The following is a 9355-nucleotide window of genomic DNA, read 5'->3' as shown; positions in this document are numbered from 1 at the left end:
TTCCTGGAAATCCTATATAAAGAACCGTCATGGTTTTCGTTAAGAATGAGATTCCCCGTGAGTTACCAAAATCCATTCACACATCCTGCCTTAGCTAAGAGTAAGTTTGGAGGAGAAATGACTCCAGCATGGGAAAAGGATCCAGGAAAAACCTAGAAAAACAGGCAAACATAGTCAGGCTCACACCTTACTCTGAACTTAGTATCAATATAGTGTGGGGACATGAGAAGATGTGGAATGTTCTCCCCAAGTGTTACAACTGGATCTCCTAGGTAAAAGGAGATAATAGCTGGGAAATGGTTTTCACAACTGAGAAATACCTGATAAATATAAAACTGGGCATCCTGAATGACACTGAGCCCTCATACTTTTTCAAAGCTTTATGGGTAGAAATGGGGGAAAAAAAAATTTTTTTTTTAAAGCTTCCAGGTGGATCCTTGTGATTCTAGAGATAGCAGTCTCAAATTTATCTTTGTTTGTGGGGCAGTTGCCAACAGAGAGCACAAACGGTTGCTGAAAGGGCATTTTGGTTCTGCAAAAAGAAACTGAGACCCTTTTCTAAGGTGGATATTTGTATATAACAGGCCTCTGCATAATAGGTAAAATCTTCCTTAAAGATGGAGACAGACATGCAGATTATGCTTCCTTTTAGGGGAAGATCTTGTGGTTGGTTTGTGTGATATAGGTTTTAGTGGAATGGGGGCCCAGGGCAAAGGTGCCTGCTGGAGGTCTCCCAACAGGTGAAAAAAGGTGGCCCCTTCAGCACGGTGGCTTATAGGAGGTCAGCAAGGGAGGTGCTGTGGGACGTCTATGGAGGGGTTCTGCTGTGGGCATTTAATCTCCTTCTGTTTTCCAAAGGCTTTAGTAATCTCTTGTTTAATCAATGGTCTGGTCTCTGGGGGAATGAAGATGGCACGGGGTCCACATGCGGGGTCCGGCAGCAGGTGGGACAGGACAGATATTGGGCAAAGCAGGTTGCCACATGAGAGAGCGAAATTGGGACTGTGGGAGACATGCGTCTCCTAGGCAGAACCTGAAGAAAGATGACAAGTCCTAAGAATAAGTCGGATCCTTCTAATTTCAGTGTTGAAGGGAAGGGGGATCCCGGAATGCTAGCGATTTGAGGCAGGGAGTCAGGCGGTCATTCCAGGCACAAACTGGAGGCAGATGTCCTGGGAGCTCAGCCCTGGTGTTACGGCTTCCTACGTGTATGTCTGTGGGCAGTTGCAAACCATCTCTCCGCACCAGGTTCTTCATCTGTTACCATGGAGATAACGAAAGCACCCATCTCAGGGAGTTTAAACGAGGCTCCAAGGACATAATGTATGTTAAACAGGCAAAGTACTTGTCATAGTGTTTGGGATAATCTCAACGTTCAATGAATGAGAACTTGTATTATTTTATACCTTGCACTTAAATCTTTATCACTGCAGCAAAAATAGGCATGACTGTGGAATCTGAGAAAGACACAGAGGGGTGTGTGCCATGGATGAGGGTCTCCCAACCCCACATGCGATACCTGACGCATAGTAGATACTCAATAAATTTTTCCCAAGTGACGAATCATGTAGACTGGGTCTGTCAGTTTATGGTGATTTGGGACTCAGCTCTACTTACCAAGTAGTTTTTCCACCGCTTTCTAAAATACTTGATAGAAGTAATAAGGTTATCCCATTGGGCTTGTTATGCCAAGAAACACAGACAAGCAGACAATCTGGAATACAGAATATGATTGAGTCAATTCTAGATTGTCACTATGCACTCATCCTCACCATGTACGCTGACCTGCGATCTTGCCTACAACTCCTACGGAAACTGCCCTGGTTTGGCCCGTGTATGTCAGAGGAGATCTCTCAGGGTGGGGATAAGGAATAATTAGTAATGGCAGTTGTTACATAGGTCTGGGGGAGCTGGTCTCTTTGCCAGACTCCATACGAACACTGTGGAGTGACAAGGTCGAGGGAAAGATGTAGAGACATGAGCAGTAAACAGGCAAGGGGCCACCATACTCTCTCCACTTTGTCCCCAGCCAGGGGCGTGGGACTGGGAGCTGGAGGCAAAGCAGGGGCGACAGGTCATTCAATATCATAAAGAGGGGAAGGAAGGAAGAAAGGAAGGGATGGGAAGGGGAAGTAAGAGGAACTTACCTTTACAAAGTCAAGTGCAAAATACCATGTGCTCAAGAAATAATTGCTACCCAAGTTGTGATAGAATCACATAAGCAATAATCATGTAGTTCATTATCACATTAAGCCATGAAGCCTCATAAGAACAGACTGGATAATGAGACAGGAAAAGCAATTATGGAATAGAGGCTGTTCTCCCTTACCATGGGCCCCTGGATATAAGAAATACAGAACTCCAGCAGGGTATAAAGGGAACAGTCCCAGATCCCTCCAAAGGGTAGGAGGACACTAGGAAATGCAAAGTGGGATGTCCACTCTAAAGGAACTTGACCAGGCTTGATTTCTTAGGATGTGGTTTGGAGTAAGTCCTTGATGACCTTCAAGGAATGTCTGGATTTTGACATGTAGACTCGGGTCTGGTCAGGATCACTGTAGTTCCCAGTTACAGTTACGGTGTGGATTTAAATTGCATCTCTGACCACACATGCTAACTCCACAATCTCCAAATGCATAGAATTGATAATTAAGGGAAGGGAGCTAAATTTTTGAGTATCTTTTGTGTGCTAGGCACTGTGCTAGATATATCTCATTTAATTGTTCAGTAGCACTCGGCTGTAGATCTTATTTTACACACCTGGAAACTGAGGTCAGAGAGGGTCTTGCTGAGAGTCTTGCAGCTCCAGGGTAGTGAAGCTGGGATTATGGACTGGCTCTGTCTGCTTTTTCCTCCATAGAGAAGAGTCAGAAACTGGCTGGGAGAAGCTGTCAAAAATGAAGTGGTGAGCATGTGTTGTGATTAAGCTCTGAACAAAATTATCCAATTATGTTGGGTACTTTTTTTTTTCCAGATTGAAAGCACACACTTTCTGCATGAACTTTGAAAATACGCATTTCCTATGGTGTAGACATTCTACTTTACATCTCAGGATTTACTGTACAGTATTTACCATATGGAAACATTTACCAATGAGCACAGAGAAGTACACTCAAGGATGGTCAGTACAGGGCACCTGGGTGGCTCAGTCAGTTAAGTGTCTGCCTTCAGCTCAGGTCATCATCCCGGGGTCCTGGGATCGAGCCCCACATCGGGCTCCCTGCTTGGCAGGGAGTCTGCTTCTCCCTCTCCCCTGCCCCTCCTCCACTTGTGCTCTCTTGCTCGCTCTCTCAATAAATAAATAATATCTTAAAAAAAAAAAAAAAGCATGGTCACTGCAGTATTTCTGTATGAGCAAAAACACATCAAACCAACCAGACAAGCAAAAAATCTGAAAGGTCTGTTGATGACAGAACTGAGAGGAGACATTTTTCAAAGCAATAATGAGAATAAAACCAATTTTGTAGATACCGGTTTGGGTAGCTTCATCATGCCTCAGTTGTGTTGTTATGTGATTTTTAAAAAAGTTATTAAGGAGCAATTGACAAATATAATTGTATATATTTAAAGTGTACAGTGTGGTGATTTGATATACATGTATGTTATAGAGTGATTACCAAGATAATTTATACCACCACCACATCACATAGTTAACATGGGTAACTTTGTTTTTGGGTTTTGTTTTTTGGGTTTTTTTTGGTGAGAATGCTTAAGATCTACTATCAACTTTCAAGTATATGATACTCTGTTATTAATTATAGTCACCATGCTGTACATTAAATCCTCAGAACTTATTCTTCTTATAACTGAAAATTTGTGCCTTTTGATCGACATCACTTCATAAGCCCCTCTTCCCAACCCTTGGCAACTATCCTTCTATTCTCTGTTTCTATGAAATGGCTTTTTTTTTTTTTTTTAAGGTTCTACATATAAGTAATACCTTACAGTTTTGCCTTTCTCCTTCTGGTTTATTTCACTGGCATAATGCCCTCCGGATTCATCCATGTTATCACAAATGACAGCATTTCCTCCATTTTATGGCTGAATAATATTCTATTACATATACATTCTATTATAATTATATATAATACACAATTAGACATTAGGTCTAATTGGTGGGACCTAAATTCAAATAATTATAATAGAATATATATATGATATATTCATATATATTTTTTTTTAAAGATTTTATTTATTTATTTGACAGAGACAGAGACAGTGAGAACAGGAACACAAGCAGGGGGAGTGGGAGAGGGAGAAGCAGGCCTCCTGCCGAGCCGGAAGCCCGATGTGGGACTCGATCCCAGGACCCTGGGATCATGACCTGAGCCGGAGGCAGTCGCTTAACCAACTGAGCCACCCAGGCGCCCTGATATATTCATATATTTTTTTATCCATTCATCAACTAATTTGTTTCTATATTTCCATATCTTGGGTATTGTGAAAAATGCTGCAGTGAACATGGGTGGGCAGATATATATGGTTATTTAACAATTAATTTCTTTGTTAAATATTTGCATTGTTCCAACCTTTCATCATGATGTACAGTGTTGTGATACCTTTATATACATATACAGTTGCTGCTTTCAGGATTATTTCCTTAGGATACACCCCCAGAAATTAACAGGGATTCTTAAATAGGTATTTTTTTAACTTTCTAAATATCCTTTTATTTTTATTTTTTTGATCGAGGTAAAATTGACATATGACACTGTATTAGTTTCAGACATGCAATAGAATAATTCGATATTTGTATATATTGTGAAATGGTCATCCACAATAAGTCTAGTTAACATCCATCACCATACATAGTTATAAAAAACAAGTTTTTTTCTTGTGTTGAGGACTTTTAAGATTATTCTCTTTGCAACTTTTAAATATGCCACACAGTGTTATTAACTATCAGTTACCATGCTGTACCTTACATCCCCAGGATTTATTTATTTTATAACTGAAAGTTTATACCTTTTGACCCTCTTCACCTACTTCCTTATGATAGACTCCCAGAAGTTCATAGGGATTCTTAAATTAGTATTTTATTAGAGGACAAAATATGCTACACTAGCATAAAACAAACAAAGATTAGTCCTAAAAGTTAATTAATTTAATTAATTAACTCAGTCTTCAATAATAAAAAGCATGGCAAAACATTAACCTAGTTTACTTTTTTATGCTAGCTTTAGAAATATTTCTTTAAGTACATTTGTAGTATTCTGTAAATAAATGCACAAAATTTTGAAAGGTAAGTAAAAATACACAACTCATGGACCACAATGTTTACCTCTGCAGAAGGGGTAGGATTGGAGATGGTCCTCAAGAGAACTATAACTTTCTCCAGAATATTTAAATATTTTACAAAGAGAATAAGTTGAATTGCTACATTCTTATGAAATTTAAACTATTCCTTCCTTTATGTAGAAGTCTTGAAAAAATAGGATAAATTTTATTCCCTCGAGTCCATAAGTATGGAAATAACATATATCCTTAAGGTGATTTACATAATTTACAGAGGACTTTCTGCTCCCTGATTAATTTAGTTATCACAGAAGCCCTGTAAGCCAGGCGTTATTGTATTTTAATCAGTAAAGCAGATACACACATTGGACAGTATGTGTTAAATCCTCAAAGTTCCTCCAGGGCTGATAGTTGAGAAAATGACCCTGTTTGTGTTCCCTAAGATGTCCTCCCTGCTCTGTTACCATAAAGCTCATTCGTTCTCTCTCTTCCTCTTACCCCCTTCACCTCCCCTCCCCTCTCCCTTGCTAGCTTTGAGGAGTTAAGAGGCCATATTGGGGAAGCCCATGTGGCAATGAACTGTGGGCAGCCTCTAGGAGCTGATGACATCCTTGGCTGACAGCCAGCAAGAAGCCCTCGGTCCAACAATAGCAAGGAACGGAATTTTGCCAACAAGGTAAGTGAGTTTAGAAGCAAGTTCTCACCCAGATGAAACCACAGCCCCGGCCAAAACTCTGAAGTCTGATGAGGCTCTAAGCCGAGGATCCAGCTAAGCCACGCCTAAACTCCCAACACACAGAAGCTGTGAGATAATAAATGTGTGTGGTTTGAAGCCATTAAGTTTGTGGTCATATCATTACATAACAATGGAAAATGAACACTTGTTCCGTTGAAGGAATTCAAAATTTGAAGCTCATCTTTGGGAGCAGATTATGTAGAAGAAATGATAAAACTGGAATACCCACCATCATATTGCTCACGCTGGGGATGAAGGTCAAGGTAAGTCACACACCAGCCCCGGTAAAGCAGCCCTGACCTTTCTGAACCAGGATTCTTTTGTTTTTGCTCTACGGAAGTGCTGACGTTCAGCTGTTTCTGCACGTGTGAAAGGATCTTACACAGAGGACTCATGGCTTAGAGCATGCACGTGGTGCTTGTACAGCAAAAATAATGTTGGTTCACAAGACCTACGTATATAGGATTTTACTAGAGCAGAGAGGCCTTGGAAAAACCTTCCACCCCAGAAAGCTTGCATTTTCTTTTCAAAGAAATACCAACCAAGCTTAATTTAAATCAATACAGAAGGTAGAGGATGGAAAAAGGGGGGGAAATTACCTAAGCACAAGATAACCACAAAGAAAGTGGTAGGTAACATATATGAACCTGGGGTGGGGAGTGAAAATTCAAGTAAAATATAAGTGTAACTAATTGTTTCTCCCCCAGAAATGTGGCTGATTTCCCTCCCTATTAGAAGGAGGTCCTCGCTGAGTGCCTTTTAATTGAAAGGAAAGCATATACCTTGTCCACGTCACACTCGCTGGATGACTAAAGGTTGCTGCTCTCTTTCCAGCACCTGGAATCAGGCTTGCTGAACTGGAAGGGGAAAAAAAAAAAGGAAAAATATTAGCAACCTTGTTTAAAGGAAAATCTGTAAGAGAAAATGGAAACAGCTCACAATGATCCAAAAGGGAGACATCCAGGCAAAGAGGAAACATTAATGTAGGCTAAAAACACTTCTGTCTGGGAAAAAAATGAAAAATTCCCCTAATGGGTGATTCAAAAGCAATAATAAGCCTAGTAAAAGCTGAATACACACCTATTAAATTAAACAACAAGAATACTGCAAATGATTAGTGAGCATATTGAGTCACCATTGTGTGCTAAACTTTTATCCATTTAGCAAATATTGGCATGCACTAACTCTTTTCTATCTCACCACAACCCTACAAGGTCGACAGGGTTGTTAATCTCCATTTTACAGACAAGGAAGCTGAAGGAGGTTCTGTAACTTGCCCACCTCGCACAGTTTGAGAGTAGAACTGGGTTTTGAATTCAGGGTTCTCTGATCCGAGTTTTCGCAGGAACTACAGAGATAGTTGAAAGGAAGAGCAGGGCACAAAGTTAAGAAATGCGCACGTGCAGGTGGGAGGAAAGACAACGCGTTATTCCTGGGGGTTTTAAGGAGCCCGGTGATTGCAGAAAGATGCCCCCTGAGAGATGGGTAGAACGATGGCAACAAAGGCACCAAAGACACGAGTGTGAGAAATGATCTCAGGATAAAACATAAGAATAGTGGAAAATTAACCCCCTGTTCTTTCATTTTATTTTATTTTTTATTTTTTTTAAGATTTTATTTATTTATTTGAGAGAGAGAATGAGAGAGAGAGAGCACATGAGAGGGGGGAGGGTCAGAGGGAGAAGCAGACTCCCCGCCGAGCAGGGAGCCCGATGCGGGACTCGATCCAGGGACTCCAGGATCATGACCTGAGCCGAAGGCAGTCGCTTAACCAACTGAGCCACCCAGGCGCCCCTGTTCATTCATTTTAAAACCAGTTTCCCAACTACCACGCTGACATTGGAGTGAATGAAAGAGAATGCCTGCATCAGAATTACCTGGGAAGGCTGTTGGAGTCTAGCTCCCTGGACAGCCCCTGAGAATAATTTTAATAAGCCGCCATTGACTGGGGGACGCTCGAAATCTAGAGAAATAGTCTGTGCCAGGATGTAACTAGGCGAATGCTACTCATGGGGTAGTCATGGCCATGGTCACTGGATATCTTTAGGTAATATTGACAAGAAGGTTAGCTCCCTGGGGAACCCAAATCATAGATTCACCTGGTCCAAAGCCGGGCATGGGTATGGCATGGGTAAAATTGTAAAAAAAAAAAAAAAAAAAAAAATCATGAATAAAGCGATCTCTCTCATCCCTTCACTCTAACCTAAACAAACAAGTATATGAATAAATGAAAGAATGAGACGTGGTATGGGCTGAAAACATGTGCCCCTGGTCTGGTCTCCCTGATGAAGCTGGAACGAGTGGCGGGGAGCACAGCACCCAAGTTGCTGATCCTCCACAGCTGGACCATAGCTAGATTCAGGGGCATATCCCAGTGCCAAGCCAAAGGGAAGTCTGGATGGACAGTCAATTTGAGAAATACCTGAAAGATGTCTGAAATTTGAGAGCTTCTATAACAAAAAAGGTTCTATGGGGTTTTTTTTTTTCCATTTTTTTTTTAATCTCTACATGTTGGGTGTGTTTTTTATTCAAATTACTCTGCATAGAGCATGACTTATGGTACTCATGAGAGTGTTGCCTGCCATCTCTTCTCGCCAGATAAAAGCTGTGGAACATTGGATTTCACCTTCTCTAGTTTAAAATTTTTTTCCAGCTTTATTGAGATATCATAGACATATAACATTGTGTAAGCTTAAGATACACAGTGTGTTGGTCTGATACACTTACACAGTGCAAAATTACCACCATCCTGCTCGTTAACACCTCGATCATGTCACATAATTACCATTTCTTTTTGGTGTGGAGAACCTTTCATATCTACTCTCTTCACAAGTTTCAAGTATATAATACATTATTGCAAACTATAATCATAATGCACTGCATTAGACCCCCAGAACTTATGCAGCTTCTAAATGGAAGTTTGCCCCCTCACCTTCTTTAATTTCATACTCCTTGGTGAAAGGGGAAAAAGCAGACTGGAGATGAACAGAGAGATGGTTCCTTAAGGAGTCTAACAGACCTTTCCTCTCTACCATTTCTGTAGGAAGGTCTTATTCCAGCATCTGTATTTTATCCCAGCATCTCACAAATCTCTCTTAACACAGACCACTGCCTGAATCCCCGTAGGCTTTGTACTTCCAAAGGCATCCCTGAGGTGTGTTTATTGCTATTATTCTCGCCAACACACACGAAACGGAGAAGATACTTCTAAAAATAAAGTGGCTCCTCCTTTTGCTACCTGTCTCCAAAATCGGGTCCTGAAACAGAGCCAGGAATACCCTTCGTAGCAATTCCCTTGCTGCCAGGAGATTTGTTTTCAAAGCACCTGACAAGCCACATCTGATTCATCATCAAAACGGACTTGTCGGGGGAATAAACAAGTGT

Source organism: Mirounga angustirostris, unplaced genomic scaffold (genome assembly GCF_029215605.1).
Source record: "Mirounga angustirostris isolate CCGP_5_RB_7025 unplaced genomic scaffold, mMirAng1.0.hap1 SCAF_1, whole genome shotgun sequence".
NCBI classification, from domain to species: Eukaryota; Metazoa; Chordata; class Mammalia; order Carnivora; family Phocidae; genus Mirounga; species Mirounga angustirostris.
This window is presented reverse-complemented; position numbering follows the sequence as displayed.